Source organism: Etheostoma cragini, chromosome 1 (genome assembly GCF_013103735.1).
Source record: "Etheostoma cragini isolate CJK2018 chromosome 1, CSU_Ecrag_1.0, whole genome shotgun sequence".
Taxonomy (NCBI): Eukaryota; Metazoa; Chordata; class Actinopteri; order Perciformes; family Percidae; genus Etheostoma; species Etheostoma cragini.
This window is the reverse complement of record NC_048407.1, coordinates 27627635-27648702: the sequence shown is the minus strand read 5'-3', so window position 1 is coordinate 27648702 and position 21068 is coordinate 27627635. Positions and strand designations below refer to the sequence as shown.

Here is a 21068-nt window from a genome sequence, read left to right as displayed (position 1 = left end):
CAGTGGGAGTGTTTTGGCTGCTGCACCCTGATTAACAGTGTGGTTTACAGCCAAATCCAATAGGTAATCTCATCAGAGATGGGCTTTAAACAGATAAAGACCACCCCAAACTGCCCCCCTACCCCCACCCTACTAACCCTTCCAACTGCATTTCTTCCCACATGAGACCTCCAATCTAACACACTAACTGAGTACTGCTAATATCTGGAGGAGGCTAACATGGCTTGCCACAAACCAGGCTAAAATCTTCTTTTGACCTCATTTTCAATAAAGGAGCTGTTTCCAGTCTGATGGATGATTTAGTGGTCTTGCATGGAATGGCCATCTGGATAGAAGGATATGATCGCTGTAGTAGGTACGCATCACCTGCCAGCTAAGATTCTCTGTATGGACTGAGGCATGCAAGCTGTAGCTATGTGTCTGACTATGCATCGCACTTGAGCTAATATGTTTAAACCCAGACTAGCTTAAAAAAAGAAAGGAGAAAAAAGAAGATCTAATTGCATTTCGCACCATATGGTCACTATTGGCACAGGTTTTTTTCTTTTTTCATCTCAAGTCAAACATGAGGTTATTTTGATTCAATATGAGAAAATCCCTGTTTGCATCTGGAGACATAACAGCAGTTCAATCAGTTATCAAAAGCTTTGTACCCAAGCTTCTTTGTTGCTGAATAAAGAGGAGGAATCCAAAACAAATCTGTGAAAGAGCTCTGGCTGTAGTAAAACCCCTTGTTCCACACAGCCTCCCTTTTTTGTTTGGGGAGCTCAGATTGGGTTCACAGTAGCTGCACTTTAAGTATAGAAAGATCTGATTTATTAGCTTGTCAGGGGAAGCATTGTTCAAGAAAGCAATCAAAAAGCACTTACCTAGCTCCTCTAAAATTACTGCTTTTTTCACTGGCTAATTTGTGTAACTCCCATGGAGAGGCTGGCAAAGAGTTTGATGAGGCATATAATGATGATTAATGAATTTATTGCCCTGCTGCTCATCAAACCGTTGTAGTATATACTTCTCTCCCTTTCTTCCAATGTGTCGCGCAAGCTCCAGAGCGACAGCGGGCAGAGAAAAGATAGTGTTGCCCTCCTCCCTGCTACCTCCCTTTGGCTGTTAACCTGACTGACCTGACGGGCATGAGAATGCAGAGAGTCTGTGGGCAGGGTAGAAGCACAATGGACAGTTTAATAAAAGGTTAAACTGGAAATGGGAGTAAACCTGCTGCAAGGTACACATGCTCTCAACTTTCAGTCTCTGATCACTTTTGTGGGAAAAGCCGGCGGTAACCAGATCCACATGGCTTCTTCAGCCCTTCGCCACCGCCATGACAACCTCTCACAGCCCCACGTGCACCGGCCTCAAAGAGAGCAAGAGAAAGAGAAAAAAAAAGCTGCTACAAAGTGAGTCAACACAAATCAGCAAGTACACAATCTACTAGGAGGCGCGGTCTTCGCGTACATAGTATTATTCAGTTCAAACAAGGCCTGCTCTCAACACAAATGATGATTAATGACTGGCGGGTTAGTGTGTGGCGGTGGTAGTGTGCTTGCAAAGCGGTCACTATGGGGTCAGAAGCACTTCTACGTGTTTGCTAAATACGCCAACCCCCCCCCCCGCAATCCAGCCTGCTCCTATAACTCTGAGGTCACGCATCTCTCCGTTCAACATTGTGTAGGATGTTTACACCCCATGCCTTCCTATCCCCTGCTCTTTTGCCAACTGTGCTTGATTAAGTCCCTGCTTGTTCACCAATGGTGGCAACTAAAGAACCCATTGTTGCAACTCCCTCCAAACAAAAGCACACACACACACACACACACACACACACACACACACACACACACACACATACACACACACACACTCTTTGAGATCAGCTCCCTGGATAGTTTCTGCATTCACAGATTCATTAGGTTGGTCCCTTAAATACATCAAAGAGCTCGTTCTCTCACACAATAAACCAATAAAAGCAATTATAACCCCATATCTTCGAGGCAATGTTGATCTCTTGGGTGTAACGTTAGATAATGAAAGCGCTTGATGACATAAGTTTTCAGAGAAAGCCCACTTTCTATCTCTTTCTAGTGTGCATATCTTCCACTGATACTCAGGCATTTCTAAGTGTGCAGTGCGAAAAAGCACTTGCCACAGTTTCCCCCTCAAATAGCATGCATGTAATTTGCCCATATATCAAAACCCCAGAAGTTGTAGTTAAAATTAGAAGCCATATAAAGTCTTTGTAAATATAGTGAGTAGCCCAAGCAAAAGTATTGGTGCTGTGGCTCTCATGCGTTTAACATTAAATGTAACCAGTTAAAAGTTCTTTAAATATTGATTGCACTCCCTCGCTCTCTCCCTCCTTCTGTTTGATGGAGTGAATGGAGAGGTTTAGGTGGAGGCCATTCTGACAACCTCTTCAGCTGGCATTGCGGAGATGAAATGCATTCATCAAAACAAGAAATTGCGATTCACTCTGTGCTGCCTGATATTGCTTTCATTCCCTTTTCTCAAAACAAGAGACAGCAACCCAATCAGGGGAATCGGCATATGCAGATCACGTTGATACATTTTTCATGAGCATGTTTCATCTTAAAGGCGATAAAGAGGGAGAAGGGAAAAGTGGTTATTAAACAAAAGATGGAATCAACAGAGTGAAAAATGGAGTAGAAAATGAAGTTTCTGAAAGGCTTTTTTGCTTCACAAGCTGTTTCAATTCTCTGACAAGTGTGCACATAGCACAACTTATTTTAATGCTTACAGTATGCTAAATGGGAACAGTTAAAACCTCCTAGTATGCAGTTTGGTAGTATTTCTAGAATTTAGGTTTCCAGTGCCACAAGTTTAAATAAAAGAAGTGTTATTGGAAACATTTTGAACCAACGGTCAACAGGTTCACTTGCATCTATATCACCAATATGTTGTAATCACACTGTGGCTTGCCTTCGGGAATCCTGGAATTTTAATGAATGATGCTTTGGCCTCCATACATATGAGCTTTAGTCTCTCTGGATAGGGTGAAAGTGTGTGGAGCTGACCTCGTTCTAACAGCATGCGCAAATACTTTCAATGGTTTATTTAAGCCTAACAGGTGCTAGATGGGTGGAGTTTGCCACATAGGATAATTAGAGGTATGTGAGGATGCTTACTTAATCGCAAGAAAAAAGAAGTCCATTATACGTGGGTGTTTTCTGTTTTGTTTTTTTGAGCCACAACTTATCTGGATTTGATTGATGCAGTAAACTCTACATGTCAGAGAACACATTTGATTTCAAGTCAATTGTATCCAATTTGAGTATTATGCCTATATAGCCAGACCAAATACATGTGTGGGTTTGTAGTAAATTGAAGTAGGCTTATGAACAAAATGTAATCAGTCAAAACCCCATAATGGCTTACGATACAATATGGGAAAATGTATAACATGTTCAGTCACCAGGCCCAATAAATGTGCCTTAGTTGTAGTACTTATTGGAGTAGTAGAAGTAGTACATATTGGAAGCAAAATTGAATTCAATTTAGCCTTCATCTGCTCCAGTAGAGCAGTGAAAATGACTATAAGTGCTCAGCCGACATTTCCTGAAACCCAGTTTGAAACCACACACACTGAAGCTATAATTTCAGGTGTTCGCCTGAAATAAACTGAAAATGGTTCAAATGTGCCAGGGCGCTATCAGAGGACGGCTGCAATATCTCCTTTAGTCCTTGACCTTTAGACTGACTCACAAATGCATCAACTTCATTAGGAGGTCACCAGTCTGCGCTCTCACTGTCATTAGTAAATACGCCAGTATTGACACACGCATACAGTAAAAACCTTAAGCACATTATGTCATCGACTAGAGCAGTGTTACCTGCAAAGGCTCAAGAGTTGATGAGGGGTCATCCAACCAATTACAAGTGTTCCAACTGACGCAGTCAATAGCAAGTAAAACCTTGATTCATTATCAAAAGTGCATGGATAAAAATGCAAAGTTAAAAAAAAAGAAGAAAAAAAGATATATGGACTGACATAATATGGGTACAGCTCGACAAATCTAGTTTGTGTGCATAATTGCTTTAATGTGGGCTATTAAGCCTAAGTGGATATAATTTTACTGTCTGCCCTACATTCAGTATGATCGCTGCCATGATCAATACTTATGATTTGTAAGTCACCAGCCATCGATGGCATGGTGTGATAGTTCAGCGTTTCACCTTGCGAGGAAGTGCTCATTCCTTGTTCTTGAGACGATGAAAGGGCGCCTGGATGCTGGAGGACAAATATAAAGGCCGCAAACACAGGTACATACTGCAGACACACAGGACGGACGGATACACACACTATGACCACCCATTTTCCTCACATATTAACATCAGTAAACATGTATCAAACGCGTCTCTTGAAAAATTAAACAAAGGGCTTTGTATGGCCAAGTTTAATATGCCAACATAATAAACCAAGGCCTGTTTAGATTGCCTCACAGTGTATGATACACACACACACACACACACACACACACACACACACACACACACGCTTGAGATTAGACGTTGAGCCTGAGTGACTTAAACAAGAAAAGATAACTCTTTGTATGGTGACAGATGGATAAGCAGAGCTATCTCAGGCTGTAATCTTGGAATAGTTTGAGACACTTTGTGTTTTGGCAACAGCCGAACACGACATGTGATCTCCCCCTGAATGAATGAGCAATAGTGTTTTAAGAGAGAGGGATCTGTTTTTGATTCGTGTTGTGTCATGTTTTTACCGTAGGCGATCAGACACCAACATCTGGTACAATTCCCCCCAAATCAGACAAAAATGTCACTGTAAGATAATACAAGACAGTAAAAATCAGAAACACCACAGGTAAATGTCTTGCACGTCAGTAATTCTGCATGGCATCTCTCCTTTGTCCTACTAGGATATATCTTGTCAGAGTTTTATATATATATATATATACACGCACACAAACACACACACACACACACAGTATATATACAGGCATGTGTTAATTATACATTAAATACTGATCAATCATCTCAGTTCTGGGGGACCTACACCAATTAAGATGTACTTGCCAGCGATCAATAAAGAAAACATCAGAGAGGGAGAACTCCCAGCCTCATTATACACTGGTCAATCAGTTGTTGATTAAGATCTCCTGTGTGCATGTGTATTTTTCAACAATACACGTGTTCGCAAATGAAAATGGACACTTTGAAACACTCTGGGGATATACGTTAGCATCAATGACTTTACTCATAAGTGTTGATTAAGATAGAGAAATCATTTAAACCTCTCTGATCTCCCTGCCAGTCACCCATGTTATCCAGTACAGCATAATTCTTGTGTCAACTTGTCCAGAGTCTTGTGTTTACACTGCAGCCAAATCTGACTGCAGGCATTTCTTGACCAGCTGCTAGGCAAAGTTTTCCTGAATTCCGTCTTCACAGTCTGTATGAGGGAATGAGGCTGAGTCTAAGGGATGCAGGACCAGAGGCACCAAACAACACAATGATCAAGTGCTAGTAGCATGAGTAGCCAGAGTACACAGGGCTATTAGATGTGAGTGATACGGTTGAAGTTACTCCTGTGAACTTTTCCGGGACTAGACGCTTGGCAGTTTTTTCTTTTTCTTGGGGGGGGGGAGGGGGGTGTTCTTAGGGGAATCCACTTGAGTTAGGGGCTGTGAGGGGTGTGTGGCCTAAAAGTCATATTTATCCCAGCAGCCACATAACTCCCCTCCTTGTTTCCAGTTGGATTCCACTTAAGTGGTGCTATTCTTTCCCTCATTGAGCGCAGGCAACACATGTTTGTGACCGCACGCTCTCTTTCTCTCCCTCGGTCTTTCACCCTTTCACTCCCTTTCCACCAAACCCGGTTATTAACACAAACACCGGCTGACACTTGTTTGTGCTTTTAATTGTGTCTGGATGTTATGTCTCTTGTGAACACATACATTAGCATTTCTCTAGCACAGTATAATCACTCCTCCAACCAAAACCCCATGCAGACAGAAGACAGAGCACATGAAATTACCACATGCAATCATGTTTGCTGCACAAGAATATTTAGCTTTGCCCGGCTCCTGCATAATCTGCCTCTAAGTTTGTGTTGGGTTTGCGATTAAGTGGTTCTGTATTTGCCATTTCAGTTCGGCCAACTCACGGCAAATTGAATTATAGAAATGTCTTTTTTATAGTAATGTTAACGCGGGCAAACTATTAGAACGCTATGCCATAATGTGAAGTAAAGATTACAATGGTAAATTGATTACAATTGACCATTTTAATGTATAAAGAAAAGTCAGTATCTAACAGTAATCTGAATACCAATGTTAGGATTTGCACACTATCACTTTTTTACCTTCAGACTCCTGCGTTAACGACTTCACAGTAACACTAACATGATTCTGATTCTCTCAAATATATAACACAACCCACAAAGAAAACCTCCTACTCGTCAGGCCCCTTCACATACAGTGAACAAAGCAGTGGTGTGCCAAGGATTACACTGTAAAATATGCATGTCCCAATGAAATATGTATATAGCCGTGTGTCATCAATGACATGGCTTCTACAAAGGCTATCCCGAGTACACAGGAATGCATGTTTCTCTGATTTGATTCCCTTGACTTTAATTGGTGTAGACACAAGAAAAGACTCATCGGGGGGAATAATTAAGCCTGACACCAACGTATTTGGTGTGCATCTTAACACGTTTTACTGAACCGCTCATTTACTTTATTTGAATAACTCCTAGAATAGTAATAAAACGCATGCAATAAAAGAGGCTCAGCGCGCTAGCGAGCATTGTTTCTGAATTAAACGGCGCAAATATCTTCAGGAAATAAGATTGTTTTCCAGCGGATGGGGGCCTAATCTACTCAGTCATGGTGGTTTGAAGAGGGAATGTTTTCAAATTTTAACAGGGTTGGTTCCAGCATTCCCACCACCACCGCCACAGTGATCTAACTATGAAGAGGGGCTTCTCTTTTCCTCTCTCTTCGCCACCAAAGGGAACGAATTCTACATAAATGAGCTGTGAATTACACCCTGGCACTGTCTAAGCAAACCAGCTTGGAAGCCAAGGACCTGTGAAGTGCCACTGATTATTAAATTATTTTTATCAAGATAAGCACTGAATCATCTGCGTAAAGTATAGTGAAGCTTTGTACTCCAAGCAGAGAGTAATACAAAAGTTTTTTTTGGGATTCATGACAAGAACTCAGCCCAAGGCTATAAGGTCACCAGATAATCTCCTCAAGACTCAGACTCCCACAATTAACACAAAAGCGTTAGAACCATAACCGTTTGACAACAGTGAAGAACAAGAGAGTGCAACCAGAGGGAAGCGGTGTTAGCTAGTTGCCTCTAGCTGCTTGGCTCTGGGGCTCAGGTGTCTGCTTCTCTCCAGGTATGTGTTACCATAATAGAGTAGTTAAGAGGGCCTCTTGTTGAGGGCCCTTCCCTCCTGTCTCGGCACACTGACTCCAGTGTGAACAGGGCTGCCTGGCCGATTTAGCGCAGTCTTGTTAGATTGAGTATTGCACAATGGAAACTGTCATGCGGCTTGTAATGTGTAATTGAACTTGGAGCCATTTTGTTTGAGAATATTCAGACCCAGCTCGATTGGATTTCACATGGAAAAGGCGACAGACATCAAGCAAACCATTTGCTCAAAACCATGTTTTTTTGTGTTTTTTAGAAGAGAGCACATGCTGGGGAACACTTCTCAGTCGCTTTTCCCAAATGGCTACATGTCCAGTAAAGTTGCACCCTTCTCTTATGTCTCCAAAACCACAACCAGCCCCACGCCCTCCAACCCCCACACTGCTTTCTCACAACCCACCCCACCCTCTCTGGGACTGTTTTGTCCTCTGGAACTTTCATTATGTGAAGAGGATAAAAATACAGCACCCTGTGAATTTATGGTTCCTTTAGAGTTGCCATTCAAAATATGAACTATTCAGACATTCACTCTGAAACCAAAGTAAGAAAACAGAGAAACCACAGCGTTTATACAGAGTCACCGCAACATAGAGGCCTATAGTCACTGCACTCACACTTACAGCGTCTTGGTATTATGGCACAGACACTTTAGGCTCTCCACACACACATACATATCCACCAACAGCGTGTGTATACATTTCTACAAGCATATAAACATTTAAGCATATCCACGAGTATATATACACACACACACACACACACACACACACACACACGAACACACACACATACACACACACAGTTTCCATAATCCATTACGTCCTCTTGGATATGGTACAAATGTTTATTAACCGTGCCAGTTTTAAAGGACAGTTCGTATATCTTATTCCTTTCTAGTGTAAACCTCTCCTCCCCATTTCAACCTCAGACACTGATGACACATCCTTTTAAACATCCCCTTCTATTGCATGGACATATGACTCAATGATAATGACAGTATTGAGCGTTTTATGGAGTCATAATTACAATCATCTAAACCTTCATTTTCTGGGAGTTTATGTCCATCTCCACCTTACTGTCTGACTGTCTCTCTCTCTCTCCCTTTCTCACTGACAGCTGCTTTTCCTGAGAAAGTGCCTCTTTTCTCAGACGATAATCTATTGCCGTCCCCCCATTGCTTACATGTAGCTACATGGTGAGTCAGTGCTGTAATTCCGTCATTAGCTGGATAATGTGTGTGCTGTCTGTGTGTTAAAACTCTAAGTGCCAGTTTTGGTGTGACCCCGGGGCAGCCTGTGGGTTTGCCTGATGCCAGTCTACCCACCGAGCGTCATTTGAGCTCTATAATGGGTTTTGTCCAATTCACTATGGTCTAAATCGGCTTAGGGTATCAGGAACTTCACGTGTTAGTGTGGACTACTGTAAATGCTGCTTCACCTTCAAACTGACAAAACGTTTCTGAAAGTATCTTTTTTTTTTATCTAAAAGTTTTTAAAGTTATTAAAAAAAAAGGTAATTAATTATCAACAAGCTATATAAAACAGACAAAAAATGGATGATCCTTGAGTATTTTTAACAGCCAGTGGACACAATACATTATGGGATGCTGCTCCAGAGAATGTGAAAGCTTATGACAGTCACACACTGTGACACACTTTTTATTTTCCTAACCCTACTTGTTGACTGTGTTTGGTGAGACACGTCTCCAGAACGCAGTATTCACCCAATCACCACCATAGTCAGCCGTTACAGGAACATCCACTGCACTGCCTGCCAGAGACAGACACCTCTAAATCAATAGTGGAATTACAGTAAAACACAGGTTGTATTACGCCAATAATTTAAGATACATAGAAAGACACAGCCAAATTGATAAAATGTGTCTCGGCCCTGTCCCCACCTGTATTTTTCCAATAACAACCCTGCACAATTAAGTTCTAAACTCTTGCCATAAATCTTCCAGGACGCGTGTTTAAAGAGTCCCTCCAGGCAGGCAGACATTTGCTTTTGATTGCAGCATGAAGCAAGGAAGCAAGAAAAAACTTTACGCCTGGGTTTTTATTTAAAAATGGCATATGTAATATATATATATATATATATACTGTATATGTATGTGTGTATGTTGACGTGCATAAAGAAATGTGAAAAGTTCTTAAAAGATGCACAAAGACACACAGAAGTGCATGTTTCTACTCCTTTTGTTTGTGTGTGTATACTGTATATATATATATATAAAATGACATATTTTGTGTTGACGTGCAAAAAGAAATGCAAATAAATCTTTAAAAAATGCACAGACTGTGTCTATCTGTCCGTGTGTGTGTCACTTTCAAACTTCAGAGCTCTTAGTATTCAATCACAGATGAGCTCCTACCAGCCCATGACAAATCTCCACCTGTGTGTGGGATCAGTGTTGTTGTACATGTGGGAGCTCGCCCTGATCCCACAGCCTATGCACTATCACCTACCACCTGAGGCCCCACCTGACTGACTGAGTGATGGGAGAATCTCACCTGACAAAAAGCATCACTGATTGATCACCGAGGCTCACCTGAGCACCTGAGGGGGCCCAGCGTGCCAAGGACTGCAGGCCCCAAGAGGGTGCAGAGCTTTCCTATGCTTTTCCACCTGGGGCAGATTCCCCAGCACATGGATCTGCATGGTCATCACCACCACTACGTGTATGTACACAATCAACCACTGACTGCATCATCATAGCAACCTAAAATATATACAGTACAGCCTGGGGACAGGAAAATTAATTAGACACTAAATCATTTATACATTGAGACAAGTGTCTCTTCTGTTGATCTTGAAAGCAGCCCACTGACTAAGCAGGTTTTGGAAATAACCTTGAGCTATTATACTGACTAGTCTGAGGAATAGGATTTTGCCTCATTAAAAATAAATTAGGCCATTTTACACCGTACACGAGCAAGCTAAATTGTGCTAAGGAAAGGACAATTAGCGCAGAATCAATTCCTCTCTTCCTGTTTCCTTTGTTTCTTCTCTCGTTTTGTTGTTGCTTTATTTTAGCACCGTAATGAAGGCTAGGAGAGGAACACATAAACCATGAGATTCTTGGAAGACGAACGCAGACAAACCCCCATCTCGCTCATAGCTATGTCTGGATTGCGTTCTGCGCTGAGATAGGAGTCAACATGTTTAGCGACATCAAAAGAAAACCTGATACCTTAAGTATAAGAAGATTAACACTTGCAGTGATCTTGAGCTTAGGCTTCTCCAGCACTTTCAACAGACTGTGCCAGAAGGGACAATTACTGATGAATTGGCACCAACATCTCGTAGTTATTTAACAAAATCTGGCACAGTGTATAAGCTCTCGTCCTTAAGACTTCCTTTCAAGTCTGGCCCCGGTATCAGAAGGCTAACAGATTGGGGAATGTGACGAGAGCCGACAGCAGGGGAATCTGCAGGAACACCGAAAGAGAGAAGTGGGGAAAAAAAGAAAACAAGGAAGCACGACAGAAAGAAAGAGGAACAAAAGAGACAAAGAAGCAAACAAAGAAACAAAATCATATCACTCAGTAGACATTTTATTCCTGACTTTTGGTCTGTGTCATATCTCACGCTGGATATTTGTGGTGTGTCAAGCTCACCGGTATGCCTGTGGGTTTTTTACTGTGTACCTCAGTGGACTCAATACGACAATTTTAGGAATGTGACAGTGTGTTAAACAAATGCTGACAGTCTGACACAGAGCCCTAGCTACATGCAAAAAAACATGCACATACACACAGACGGACAACAACTTTACATTTTTTTTAAAGCATAATAATTTAAACAGCATATTATTTTGTTATTATTGCTATTTACAGTAATTCATAATGCTTAGGTGTCCCACACACACACAAATTTAGCTAGAGAACACTTGTAAGAGATATATGTTGCCACAAGCGCTCTGTTAATCCCTACCTTGAGCACCACACAGTCACCACAGGACTTCTCAGGGTTTCTAAAGTACACTACTCTTTACACATATATCACTGTCTATTAATCCAAAGTACATACTGTATGCTTGTACCTACAACGATTTTGTACAGCGGATGTAATCTGCCTGTCAGAGGGGATGCCAAAAGAGGAAGCCGCATGGGGGAGTCGTCGACAAGCTCCTCAGACAAAGATGTCTGCTTCCCTGCAGGAAAGTCTGACAGCACCGTTGCAATTTACCTCCAGAACATACAGTATGAGCAGGGGCAACCACTTCTGTGAACTTTCCTAATAATTGTAGTTATAAAATTTGACATTAGCATGGAATGAAATGATGCTCATAGTGTCGAAATCAGGAAGATTTCTCACTCAACTCTACAACTTCATTGAACATTGTACTGCTTTGGTTTCATAAACACATGGTATGGTTAGGTCTCAGTTGCCTCTCCAACATAATAAAGAACAACTGATAAACCCACTGCATGCTACCCGCCGAGCACAAAATACATGCATTTTTCACTTGTGTATACATTGCTAATGTTGCTCTGTGTTTGCTGGATGTAAAATTAGGCAGTTGTTTGCTAACCTGTTATCTTTGTAGGAAGTGGTGGATGTGTATTTGCTAGCTTGTTGTTGATGTCCTCCTGGCCATTGATTAATGCGGCTTTAAAGTGCCTGTTGTCAACTACTATTTAGGGACAGTCCAACTTTAAGTAGAACCTGTAGTCTTAAAGAACGTGTGTGTGTGTGTGTGTGTGTGTGTGTGTGTGTGTGTGTGTGTGTGTAGCAGTGAGAAAGCAAGCAGCTACTTCTCAAGTGGATATTTTGTGTCTTTCTAAGCGCTGATAGTGTGTCCACCATCCATGTGACATGCTTATGCGATGAGGTAATAACTATGTTAATTGTGGAACATCTGTCTCCCTCCATGTTAAATGTGGCTGTAGAAACATGGTCTAAGTGTTTAGAGGCAGAGAGCGGTTTGCAGTGCGTGCACATGTTTCTGCTCTTGATTCAGACATTTACTACAGGTCCTAAACATTCATTTTTAAGTTGTCAAAACAAATCTAAAACAAATGAACACTTTGTAAAAACATGTTTCAAACAAATCTTAAGAATCAGAGGTTGTAAAAGAGGAATACTAATTTTCTTTTATCATTATTATGCTAAGATACAACTATTTAAAATTGTCAAAATATATTCTAAGGGAAAGATACTGACACATAACCTAAAAATACACAAAATGATTATTTTGAATGTTCCAGCAAATACGTTTACTAAGAAACTTTTGCAGTGTCATCCCTTATAGTATCAGTTGTGGCAGAATAAAATGTGTTGCGGTGTGTTGTGTGTCTTTGTTCAACACGGAAAAGTAAATGCTGACATGAATTAGGAGATGGGATATTCAAAGGTGTTGGCAAATGTTGAATACAAATCGCTATTTCTAATTTGTTGCACATGAACATCATTTGTAGACTACATTGTTGCCTTGCTAATGAGAAAATGTGTCATACTGTATGTCATCCAATATTAGTATTTGGTTTAGGCCCAGTTTTTAACTTAAGACACACAATCTAAACCATCAAATTGACTAAAAGAAGTATGTTTTCTGTGTGACTTGTTGCTATTTAACTCATTTCCAGCCATTATGGGTCATCAGCTTTAATAGACCTGAATAGATGCCATGGCACGTTCCACGTTGTTTAACTCCCACCCTGCATTAATAAAGAAAGCTGTGAATGATTCGACGCAGAACTCCAAGACATGGTAAAGATAACAGGTGACAAGACAAGCGGCGCCAGATCGTTGTTGGATCTAGAGGCTGCCTTGGGATACTGTGACAGACGTTGGATTCTGACACATTTCCATGGTGGATGAGGATGAGCAGGAAAAGTGAGTGATTTGGCGTTGTTTTGGAGAAATTCCCTCCAGTCATAGTGCTCTCTCTCATTCCTTAACCCTCTCAGGAGTGGCTTTGACAGATAGACGGAAGAGACGTGACCTGAAACAAGCGTCTGTTTGATCATCTCCATACCGCTTTCATTCTGTCACAAAGATCTATGCAACATCACATAATATTAAAAAAGATTTCAGTATTATTAAAATGAAAATAAGCTCACTGGTTCGAATGCATTATACATCAATAACTCTGACAAAATCTATTTTGTAAGTAAACTGATGAGCCAAGGGAAGAAAGAGAAATTGTGATAAGTCTCAAGAAGGGTAGAATGTGGGACATGGAGAGATTTGGCATATGTGTGTGGGTGTGTGTTCGTGTTACAGAGACAGGAGGAGAGAAAGATTTAAGGAGATCCTCAAGTGTCAAGTGCAGTAAAAGTACATTTTTACTTTACTTTTTTAAACCTCTTCCACCACAGAAAGTTCTGACCAGTGTGTGTGTGTGTGTGTGTGTGTGTGTGTGTGTGTGTGTGTGTCTTTTATAGAGACTGAATAAACATGTGTTTTTGTAAGGAACTCATGTATTGAAAAACAATCAGTTTACCTAGAGAAAGAAAGAAAGGCGCGCGCGCGCACACACACACACACACACACGCACACACGCAATGCTATCTCAACACCTCATAAAGCCAGAGACCGCCCACGCCCCAAACAAATTTAAAACAATCAGAGCAGGGTTTGGCAGGAGCAGACTGCTCTAGTCATAACTCTGGTCTCACTGACAGCTTGCCCTGCTCACCTCATCAGTCTGCCCTCTATAAAGACCGGCCTTATGGGCAGGCTCAGAGAACCCCCGACCCCTTCTCACACCCTTCGTCAGACACTAGCCCCTAGACTCTCTCCTGACAATTTAGGGATGGTGTGGTGAGTTTTATTCCCAACCACTCTACTGCTCAACAAGCCAAAAGACCTTAACACACCAGAGTGTACAACTGAGAAAATGACTTTTTGGCAATACTTTGCTTTTTTAATTAAGTTATGTATCTACATAAAAAATATTTGAGCCTTATTTGGAAGTTACGGTTCTCTGCCTTTTAATTATCTATAAGATTATAAGGGAAAAGAAAAAATACATTAACTTCCATTTTATCACTCACTTGGTTTCACTCACTAGGTTTCTGATCACTAAATCAAATCAGGCCATGATGTTAATGATGACATCTTCATAAAATCTAATCATCATGGCACAATGATGCTAAATATAATATAAACATAAATATAAAATACTGTAAATGAGAAGTAATTAATTTGTATATGACGGTCACAAAGTGGCTTTTCAACTCCTATATCACCTATTGTATTGTTTTACCCTATTCAATATTGTTGTATAGAATTGTAATAAAACAATACTATTCATCATACTATTTTATGGTGCAACTGGCATATTTTTTTTTAGGAATATTTTCCTCATAATATTGTCCTAAAAATCCTAAAAAAAATTGGCCTAGGCCTAATACCACATCATTGTGCATCCTTTACATAAATTATAACTAGTCCTAGGTCAGGGGTGATCAATTACAATTTGCAGAGGGTCAGATACAACATGCATCATCATCAAGAGTGAAGACGTGAACATAATGATGGCATCATTCATCTGCACATTAAGTAGCCACGTTGGTTTGTTTTGTCTTATACATCCGTAACTGCTCCAGCAGAGAGGATGGTGAGTTTTGCCAGCCGTTTACAAGGATTTGTCCATAAGTCAATATTTGTGGCAAACTGAAATAAACAGTAAGCCTTTTGTCTTAGCTTGTCAAAATTTGCTATTTAGAGTAGAGAGATGCGTTTGTGTAAACAACGCGGTAGACGAGAGTAGACTGGCCAGACAGATCAGATTAAAATATATTGCGTTCTAGATGTGTATGCCTGTAGACAGGTGAGTGGGTCTCGATAGGCTACGTATTTACTTTTATTTATTTATTTATTTTAGATTATTATTTGGGCATTTTTTGGCCTTTATTTTGACAGGACAGATGAATACATGAAAGGGGAGAGAGAAAGGGGGGGGGTTGACATGCAGCAAAAGGCCTCTGGTCGGAGTCAAACCCGGGCCCGCTGTGCCAAGGAGTAAACCTCTATCTATGGGGGCACGCTCTACCAACTGAGCTATCCAGGCGCCCTTTACTTTTAAGTTTTATTGTTGCCTACTCACAGTAACAAACGTAGTGGTATTTTTTCCAGTCGTGTGTGTGTGTGTGTGTGTGTGTGTGTGTGTGTGTGTGTGTGTGTGTGTGTGTGTGTGTGTGTGTGTGTGTGTGTGTGTGTGTGTGTCGCAGCACAGCGCAGGAATCGCGAGCACTGCTGTTCGGAATCCCGTCTATCTTCCAAAATGTAAAGCTTGCATTGAAACGAGTTGTGCTTGAAACTGCATAGCATTTTGTCTGGTTTACCTGGGTGTTGTGTCCAGTGTGACTTAACGTTAGATCCGCAATACCAAAACATATCTACATGTGAATAAAGACAACAGGAGCCTGTGATTTACTGTAGCCATCCTAACAACATACTACCTGAACGCCTTTTTCTAGTCTCCCTTTCACTCTCCACAACGCTGTCGTCGGTTCTGAGATTGATGACAGGAATATACCGTCAGTATATCTATGCATTAGCTAGCCTGTACCACCGTAACTCCAGCAAGGCAAAGAGTAACTTTGTTTGGATGGGCAGCAAAACAAAGGAAGAGTACCTTAACTCAATTTTGAGCATTCTGAAATGCCATGAAACAAAGTTAAACGAAGCTGATGTTACGATAATCTGCCTTTGCTTCTCTACGCCTTTTGAAGTTACGGCAAAGACAACACACAGTTTTCTCCCCAAAACAATACATTTGACTCAAGATATTTGTCATAATAATAATATTATAATGACAAATTATAACATAATAAAGCAGATCTTTAATGTTCCAAAAATGACAATAACTTATTTTTGACCAAAATTGAGTTAAGGTCTTTTGCTTTGCATGGCAGTATATCTGGGGATGGACTATCACACAACTTTCAAAAAGGACTTTATAGTAAGACTTTCAACGCACGTGTTGCAAAAAGAGTTCATATATCTCACACCTGAAAAAATCATCTTGTTGACATTTTATACATTGTAGGGGAATTTTGCCATTTTTCAACCTGTACCCTATTTTCCCATGCACTGTGTCTAACTGACTTACGTAAACAAAATCTTTGAAATTGGCCAAATTTCAAAGATTTTTCAAAGAAATTTCTGTAACCGGCATTTGCAAATCAGGCTGCAATGTAACCCTATAGGGCAATGGGCACCATTTATGTACATCCACTAAAAGTGCTTGTTTTTGCCACTCACCTCTTATTACAAGTGTTCACACCGGTTACAGCGTTCTCACTCAATACTGGAACACTTTCAAGTTTCAAGATTTTTGTTCACATTGGTTACTTAGACACAAATACATTAAAAAGGGTCCAGTTTGAAAAATACAAAAATCCTTCTGTAAGACGTATGTTAGGACCTCTACCCTCACACAAGTTTTTTAACATATTGGGACATTATAGTTTGAACTAGTGCAGGCCTGATTATCTCATATCTCCTTGTTTACTCCGCCATTTTAATAACTGCAGCAGCAGAGTAAGTTAAAATCACAAACAAAAATGCAAGCAACCAATAAAGAACTAAAAATCACAATCCCAAGAGAGTAAAACTAAAACATATTCCTCAATCCTCGGGATAATCATAAAAAGAGCATATAATATAATGCCTAACCTATTCACACTGTTATATGGTTCTCCACTGTAAACTTCCACTAAAGATCATTGTTTACGGTTTTGATGATTTACGGTATAACACAGTACACAGTGAAGAGTGACAAGGCATCTAGGGCAGTGAGGGCAACAAAACAAGTCTGTCAAGTCATGAGTAAGGCCCAAACCTCCAACAATGTCACTATCACTGACACATTTCTTTACTCCCGCACGGATGTGTAAGCAAACAGACGGATGCTACTAATCACCTAATATTCACTGGCACACACTTTCAATCCCTATATTTTTGACTATCACATGTAGAAGCTCTGAGACACATGCAAATCATTACCTCTCTCCGTATTAGGCACACACGCAGGGACAAATAAACGGACACACCCTAACGTAAGCTTCTCCAACTCTCCTCCACTGCTGTACCCTCCTGCAGCTGACTTAGCCAGGATTTACGCAGCCCAGTCACAGCGTCTCCATTAATTGCTGAAAGTGACACCATGCACGGTTATTACACGATTACGACATGACAGCTCTCGTTTTTCACCATTAAGAAGCCGACGGGCCTCTGCTCAGCTGCAGCAGGGTGTCAGCACATGGGAGTGAGCCGGCAGGAAGACAGGTTATACTGCAAGGGCCCCGCGGCCACAACATGGGGTACTTAGCTTGCTTATGTGTTGGCACGACACTGGGGTGACGTTAAGATATACCATTTCAACAAAACCGCACGCAAATGTCTGAAACATTGCTTGGTAAACAAGAACAGCAATTTGACCACTCAGAAATCACAAAACAAGGCCAGTGTAACTTTTTTCTCTGCTTTTAGAAAGAGTCAGAGTAAAAGTAGACGCAATATAAGTACTTGTAACCCTAGCTGACATTTATGAGAAATAGTAAGTCAATTTCAAGCATTCAGCAGAGTAGTTTGGACATTACAGCTACCACTGCCTTGATATGGAGTAAGTCTCATCCAGTATGAATCACAAGGGCATTGGGAATCCTAAGGTTTTATATATATATATAAATATATATATTGTATCTCCACATGTATCCATACGTCTTCTTTCTTAGTTTAGGGAACTTACAACTAGCATCCTGGAGAGGCCGTAACTTACTCAGCACAATCCCCAACCATGTGTATTCACAATCATGGTCTCCTTGCCGAATTAATGTCCATTGTCATTTAATTGCATCATTATATCTACACCTTTAACAGACAATTATTAGAGTAAAAATAGATCTGGCTTGCGGTTCTATTAATTGCCCACTTGAAGCAAAGACGTCAAGGCAGTATAGATTTTCTGCCAGGGAAGTAGTGTGTGGCTGTCCCTCTCCTGATGCGAGAGGGTTGGGTGGGTGGGGAGTGGGTTGCAAGAGAGGATGTGAATAATGCATTACAAGGTATGAAGCTGGCAAGGAGCCGGGGCTGTGGGAATTTAAAGGCATTTGTGTTTGTCACACAAATCAGGAAGTCTCGCTGCGCTTGGAGGCAAACATGAACCGACGGCTAAAAACGAAGGATGACACCACCTTTTCCACAGAACTTGACCATGTGAATGAAGCAGATGACGAGAAAGTGAGAGAGGAAATGTGTGTGTGTTTGATGGGAAACAGAATGGAAGAGAAATATAGAAATAGTGAAATTGAGCAATGTCAGCCTTTCTGAGAGGGGTCAAAACTATTTAAATGTATGCCCAGTAAATGGTCCAATCATGGCTGAATACTGTTGATGAGATACACCAGTGAGTGCAATATACATACCAATCCCTTCCTCTCATTGTGTGAATAGATTATTTTTTTAAACTGAAATACATAAATACTATATAATATATATATATATATGTAGAATTGTTTGCTGAGAGAAAATCTCTCAAACTAACATTTTCTACATTTTTGAAATAACTGATGTTGTTATCCAGAGCGCCTTCCAGCACGGTGAGTGATCAGCAGGGATTTAGACTCACACTCAAAAACACTTGGACATGCTCATGGGGTAGGTATCTGACCTTATGGCTTTTGGGATCCAACGCACCAATTATTATGGGTACACAGTGATCTTTTTAATTTCAACTCAGCCTTTTACCTGCTATGTTACACATACTATTTTCACACTGACTTCCACAGTCAGAAATACAGTATTCAACATTTACTAGCAGCTACTCTTATGCATGCTAGACCTTCAGATGAATGAGACCCACGCTAAGGTCAGACATACTTAAGATAAAAGCCATTGACCTTTGCTTAGGGAGAGATTTGGTTCCTGCCTAGCATGCCATGCTGCTCTGTGGCTTGTCTGTCAGTGGGTCTGAGTGTGTGTCGGTGTGTGTGTTTGCACACAAGTGTATTTAAGATAATTTGTGCATGTTTGTGTGTGTGTCTATATATGTAACAAGGGTCAACTTGGGCTCCTCGTATAAGCCAGTAAGGGGTGTCTGAGGCAGTCTGGAGATGGAGATTGGTCTTCAAGATTTTCACCTTGCCTGATTTGGAGAGGGAGGGCGGGGCATGAAAGGGCTGTGGGAATGGACAACTGGGTGCGTGGGATGTTGGGTTGTTGACCTGCCACTGATGAAGAGGGTGCAGAGGTGCAGACAGACAAGAAGCAGATACCACTCTGACAGACCAAACACAGCCTGTCTCTGCTCTTTTTGACCCTCTCTGAGAGCATTGAGTTACTTTGCCCCTGTTTTGTGGTTCTAATAAGTAAAGACAAATCATCAAAGATATATTTGAAATTTAAAATATGCAATTTCTTAATTGTTTTTACTTCCAAGCGAAGTAGAAGATACAAACAAACTACAGAAAGAAAGAGAAAAGTTTGGCTAGTTTTTTTTTCTGAATTAAATTTGTCTGCTGCGTGTTCCACTGCCTTCTCCTCTCTTATGCCTTGCCATGTCACACTAAATGCTTGCTTAGGGGAAGATCTTTCTACATTTTAGAGTGTGGTCTAGACCTACTCTATCTGTAATGTGTCTTGAGATAACTAAGATTTGATACTATAACTAAAAATTAAATTGAATTGAATTATTGTTGCTGCTGTAACTTCCCTGCTGCCCAAATAAGTAAAGACAAGGCCAGCGAATACAATTGGCGCCTCCCTTGCCAGACCATCAAATGATGATGAAGCATCCATAGTGACAAAAATGTGAAAAATGTCTATCTACTCTTCTCGAGAGTAGTAGTTAAAGTAGTGTCTTGCCTCACTGCTGACATGAGAGTGCATGTTACTTAAGGTAATGGCACAAAGGCTCGGCTGCCAAGCTAAGACTGGCAGACACACACCAGACCTTCACTTAAAAGGCCATGTCAGGGGTTAAGTGCTCATGGAAAAGGAGGCTGGGAGCTGCTGCTGAAATTATTAGGCAGCATAGTTTCTCCCATCAGCAGGTGGGAGGTGAGACCTGGTGTGATGAGCAGGTGCTGCTCAGGGCCAGAGATCACAGCTGAACTTTACGCGGTGATAAGCCCAATGCCACTTAAATTACACCCCCACCACTGTTCTGACCCTGCATGGCTTGTAAATGCGCAAGAGAGAAAGTGAGAGAGTTGAGGGTATAAGTGTAAGAAACCAAAGCTGACACTTGTGGATGTATGCAACTGTGTGGGAAAGTGTGTGGGTACGTGGGTTCTCCTTCTCTGTTAATGGTGAAGGTTATGTAAGTGTCTACTAACTGTATACATTAAAATGAAAACACTGACAGCTAAATAAAGTTCAGGCAGGAATGACAGCTAAGGGCATGTTTGGCTGTTTATAGTCTGTCATTTGTCAAATGCCCTTGCACTTCAAACATCCAGTGTTGACTCGCATTCACAACTTCAAGGGTGTGGGGGTGGTAAAAAGCTGCTGAGGAGAATGGAAGATGGGGGCCCATGTGGTTTTGTCAAATGCCAGTGCTCATCCACAAACTAGCATCAAGCCACAGATTTCAAACTCTGCTGTTTTGTCTGAAGCCAGTGTCGACATATGTTTGCGACATTTTGGAATGAGAAAGAGTGGGATTAAAAAAAAAAAAAAAA

General features: G+C 41.0%; 1 long non-coding RNA gene across 1 annotated transcript in view; it reads right to left on the bottom strand.

Annotated features, from left to right (window-relative positions):
- Positions 1–934: 934 nt before the first annotated feature.
- LOC117947458 overlaps positions 935–21068 on the bottom strand; it is a 107484-nt gene continuing 87350 nt past the window's right edge. The window contains exon 4 of the long non-coding RNA XR_004657243.1: positions 935–1150. This is a non-coding gene — a long non-coding RNA (uncharacterized LOC117947458). The remainder of the gene's footprint in view (positions 1151–21068) is intronic.